The sequence below is a fragment of the Dipodomys merriami genome, unplaced genomic scaffold (genome assembly GCF_024711535.1).
Source record: "Dipodomys merriami isolate MVZ:Mamm:240054 unplaced genomic scaffold, mDipMer1.0.p SCAF_7, whole genome shotgun sequence".
NCBI lineage: Eukaryota > Metazoa > Chordata > Mammalia > Rodentia > Heteromyidae > Dipodomys > Dipodomys merriami.
Genome location: NW_027206290.1, coordinates 41,078,304 through 41,083,334, shown reverse-complemented (window position 1 = coordinate 41,083,334; position 5,031 = coordinate 41,078,304). Strand labels below are relative to the sequence as shown.

The 5,031-nt window shown below is 45.9% G+C and overlaps 1 long non-coding RNA gene across 1 annotated transcript; it reads left to right on the top strand.

The window, feature by feature from the left end:
• The first annotated feature begins 409 nt into the window (after positions 1-409).
• LOC138817134 (uncharacterized) lies at positions 410-3,813 on the top strand. Its single transcript, XR_011368767.1, has 2 exons — positions 410-1,115; positions 1,838-3,813. It is a non-coding gene; the product is annotated as an uncharacterized lncRNA (long non-coding RNA).
• The last annotated feature ends 1,218 nt before the right edge of the window (positions 3,814-5,031 follow it).

Sequence of the window (5,031 nt, the reverse complement as noted above, 5' to 3'; positions counted from 1 at the left end):
GTCCTTGGAACCCCACCGTGAGAATTGTGGGGCATGGGTCAGTTCGGTGTTGGGCCAGAACTGACCAAGAGGGCCTCCTAACAGAGGCCCAAATCACCCACTGTGGGTCCGCTCCTGCTTACAGGAGTCAATTCGGGAGATCTCCACTTCATAAGCTTTTTTTTTTCAAAAGTAAGCAATTTTTTTTTTTTTGGTCCGGTCGTGGGGCCTGAACTCTGGGCCTGGACTCTGTCCCTCAGCTCTTCAGCTCAAGGCTAGCACTCTACCACTTGAGCCACAGCACCACTTCCAGCCTTCTTTTTGCTTATGTGGTGCTGAGGAATAGAACCCCGGGCCTCACGTATGCAAGGCAAGCGCTCTACCACTGAGCGACCTTCCCAGCCCCTGTAAGCTTTTTTTTTTTTTTTTTTTTAAACTGTCAGGCCTGAGTGTGTTTTGTTTGTTGTTTTTTGGACTGTACAACGGACAGGACTGGAAACCATGGGCACCACTCCATCTAGCCCTCTAGACTTACAAAAAGAAACTAAGAAAGAGGAAAAGAAATTGTACCCCCCAATTTTTCAGGGAGATAACTTGGAAGAAGAAATGTTTCCTCCCCCATACTCCCCTTCCCAGGTTCCTTCTGCAGAGCCTGAGAATGATCAAGAGGAGGAGGGAGCTATAGAACCAGCAGCCGAACCCTCGGCACCTGTCCTTAAAAGTTTCTGAGGGGCCAGTCACTCTACGACACCATGGGATCAACCCCCCTTCTAATGCAGCTGTTTTTCCCTTACGCGCCATAGGTCCTGTGGATGTGGATGATCAACAGCAATTCCAATATTGGCCATTTTCTACCAGTGATCTATATAATTGGCGCACCTAAAATGCCCCCTTTTCTGAGAAACCCCAGGATTTAATTAGTTTGCTTGAAACTATTCTCTTTACTTACCAGCCCACTTGGGATGATTGTAGTCAGCTTTTGCAGGTCCTTTTTACCACCGAAGAGAGAGACCATATCCAAAAGGCAGCCCGGAAACATATCCCTGGCCCCACAGAAGCGCCCATCACAGATCCTGCTCTGATCACTGCCTATTTTCCCAAGACCCGACCAACATGGTACTACAATATGGCTGAAGGTAGGGAGTGACTCCTTGTCTATCACCAGGCTCTGCTGGCAGGTCTCAAGGTGGCGGCTCGCCGACCTACTAATGTGGCCAGTTTATGATGTTAGACAGGGAGGAAGTGAAAATCTGGCAGCATATCTTGAGCAGCTCATGGAAGCTTTTAATCAATATACTCTGTATGACCTTGAGATCCAGGAGTCAGCTCAGTTGATTATGTTTGCCTATATAAATCAAGCTGCACCAGACATAAAGCAAAAGTTGCAGGCTCTAGACAGACTTGGTGAAAAGTCTATTCGGGATCTAGTAGCTATGGTGGAAAAGGTTTAGAAAAGATAGAGACAGAGGAGCAAAGTCAGGAAAGGAAGGACAGAGAACATGAAATTGAGCATGAAAAGAGAGACTGGGCCAAGGATCCACATGCTCTAGAGGGGGTGCTAAAACAATTGCCCAACCAGTGGATGAGCAATGCCTACATGGTCCATTACCAGAACTTGTTTATTAACCCCGTGAGGATCAGCTTTTGCATACCCATATATATAGCATTAAACCCAGCTACTCTGCTGCTGGATCTGGATCTGGAAGTGCCCCTGATGACTGTGAACAGATCCTGGCCCAAGTATATAGTCTCAGGCCAGACTTGTTGGACTTGCCACTATCACATGCAGAGCAATATAGTCTCAGGCCAGACTTGTTGGACTTGCCACTATCACATGCAGAGCATACCTTGTTCACAGATGGCAGCAGTTTCATTCAAGATGGAAAAAGGTACGCAGGCACAGCAGGCACCACGAACACTGAGATAGTATGGGCAGAAGCACTCCCCCAGGGAACATCTGCACAAAGAGCAGAACTAGTGGCACTAACAAAAGCCCTACAGATGGGAAAAGGGAAGAGACTAAACATTTACATGGACCATCGGTATGCTTTTGCCACCATGCATGTCCATGGAGCCATTTACCAAGAGAGGGGGCTGCTGACAGCCGAGGGAAAGGCTATTAAAAAACAAGAAATTTTTAAGCCTCATTCAGGCCTTATGGGAACCAGCAAATATTCCCATTATGCACTGCCCTGGCCATCAAAAGGTAACTGATTCAATAACCAAAGAAAACAACTTGGCCAATCAGGCAGCTAAGGAGGCAGCCCTCCAGCCCAGAGCAGAAGTACTGACTCTAGTAGACCCAGGGCCACGAGCTTTGCCTCCTGAGCTTCAGTACTCCCAAGACGACTTGGAGTGGATAAAGAAAATTCCCATGGCCTATAAACCTCCAGGCAGAGAAGAAAATAAAGACTGGTGGAAAACTGGTGAGGGGAAATTTATCTTGCCACAAAGATTGGACAAGGAGATTCTTAAGAAAATCCATCAGGCCTCTCACATCAGAACCCGAAAAATGCAGGACTTGCTCCAACACTCAGAAGTAAAAATTAGGCAAGGAAATCAACTCATTGAGGACATTGTTAAAAATTGTAAAGTCTCCAATTAAAAAAAAAAAAGTAAAGTCTGTCAGCTCATTAGTGCCCCCAAACAACCGGAGCTCACCTCCGTGGAGATAGGCCAGGTGTGTATTGGGAAGTAGACTTCACAGAAATTAAAACTGGAAAATTTGGATATAAATATTTGCTAGTTTTTGTAGACACCTTTTCAGGATGGGTTGAAGCTTACCCAACAAAGCATGAGACCTCGAATGTCATGGCTAAGAAGATCCTGGAAGAAATCCTACCCAGGTATGGCTTCCCATCCACCATTGGGTCAGACAATGGACCTGCCTTCATCTCAAAAGTAAGTCAGGGAATAGCTGCAGCACTGAGGATGGATTGGAAATTGCACTGTGCTTATAGACCCCAGAGTTCAGGGCAGGTAGAAAGAATGAATCAGACTCTAAAAGAGATCTTAACTAAATTGTCTTTGGAGACTGGCACAGACTAGGTATCGCTCCTTCCTTTTGCCCTGTTTAGAGTAAGAAATTCACCCTATCAGCTTGGCTTTACTCCTCTTGAAATAATTCATGGACACCCTCCACCTATTATCCCTAACCTTCAGACTGGATTGCTTGCTGATTTGAGTGATACTAAATTTCTATGTAAACTTGACTATCTACAGCTTGTCCACAAAAGTGTGGACTTAGAACTTAGAGCATTATATGATTCTGCTTCTATTCCTACCCTCCATTCGTTTAAACCAGGGGACTGGGTATTTGTTTGAAGGCACAACTTGAGATCTCTGGAACCATGGTGGAAGGGACCTTACATGGTGCTACTGGCTACACCCACTGCCCTTAAGGTGGATGGCATTGCTGCTTGGATCCACTGCTCCCATGCCAGACAGGCTGACCCCTTTGCCCCGGACGACTGTGGAGAAACATGGGAAGTCTCCAAGCATCATACCCAACCACTCCGTGTATGCCTCAAGAAAAGAAAAATGGACTGATTGTTATTGGTATTGTTTATGGCTAAGGTCAGAGAGGGACTAGAAAAGAAAAGAACCCATTCAAGATCAAGAGGTGTTGGAGTTTAGTTTTGGGCTGGAGCCACAAGATTGTGTCTCAGGACCATAAGTCAAGAGGGGCAATGAAGGGTTACCTGGTTGTGTGCCTTTATAAATGCTGCAAATCCTTGTCTCAGGGCTCTCCTCCTAGGCTCCGCTGTGTTGGAGTGTAGGACAAGGCCCAAGCTGCAGCCCGTCTAAATAAAACATTGCTTTTGCATTTCAGAACATCTGACTCTCGGTGGTCTTCTTGGTGGGGTCCTGCGATTTGGGCACAACACTCTCCTGCTGCAATTTTTACCCTTTTCCCTTGAGATCGCCACCCTTCTGAAGATACACGCACAAATATACCTTACATAAGACAGAATCATCAAAAACTAAAAATTGAAGAACAAAGAGAGTTCTTGTTTCTGTGCCTGGGATGCATGGGATTTTTAGCAGTCAAAGAGACTGACTGAACTCACTGGTTAAAAAGGAAGGTAAGAAGCCGGGCACTGGTGGCTCACACCTGTAACCGGAGCTACTCAGAAGGCTGAGATCTGAGGGTCATGGTTCAAAGCCAGCCTGGACAGAAAGGTACTTGTAAGGCTCTTCTCTCCAATTAACTACTCAAAAACCAGAAGTGGAGCTATGGTTCAAAGTGGTAGAGTGCTAGCCTGAACAAAAAGCTCAGGGATAGCGCCCAGAGGCCCTGAGTTCAAGCCCCACAACAACCACAAAAAGGCAATGAAATAGACAACAAAATCAGGAGAAATTTTTTTTTTTTGGTCCGGTCATGGGGCCTGAACTCTGGGCCTGGGCGCTGTCCCTCAACTCTTCAGCTCAAGGCTAGCACTCTACCACTTGGGTCACAGCACCACTTCCGGCTTTTTTTTCTTTTTTGCTTATGTGGGGCTGAGGAATCGAACCCAGGACCTCGAGCATGCAAGGCAAGCGCTCTACCACTGAGCCACCTTCCCAGCCCCAGGAGAAATATTTTTCTTTGATGAAATTTCCACCCTCTATAACTAACACTCTATAACTTTACTCTTGAATGAGGATCATCTAGTCTTACAAACTCCTCTTACAGTGTAGTTCAATGATTGTGTAAGAATTTGTGTAACAATCTGGCAAACTGAATTTCTTCTTTCTATGTTGGCTTCCAGAAGAGGGAAGATGGCATTGTGACAATTGCAAGTGTGCAGATGAATGCTTGGGTTTGTGTCATGGCTAGTCTTGTGACCAGCAGATTGCTGAATGTCTTCTAACCTGTTTCCTTCTCTGCTAGAAAGTATTGATCATCCTCACTTTACAAGATGACCCTCAGTACCAACACGCTTCGTTTCTATTGGAGAAAAGCAAACACTTGAGCTTGCATAAACATAACTTATTTTGGGGACCAATACAGGAAATGGCAAATTCACACGGCCTGGGCCCTGTGGTGAATCAGTGGACAGCACTTCATCC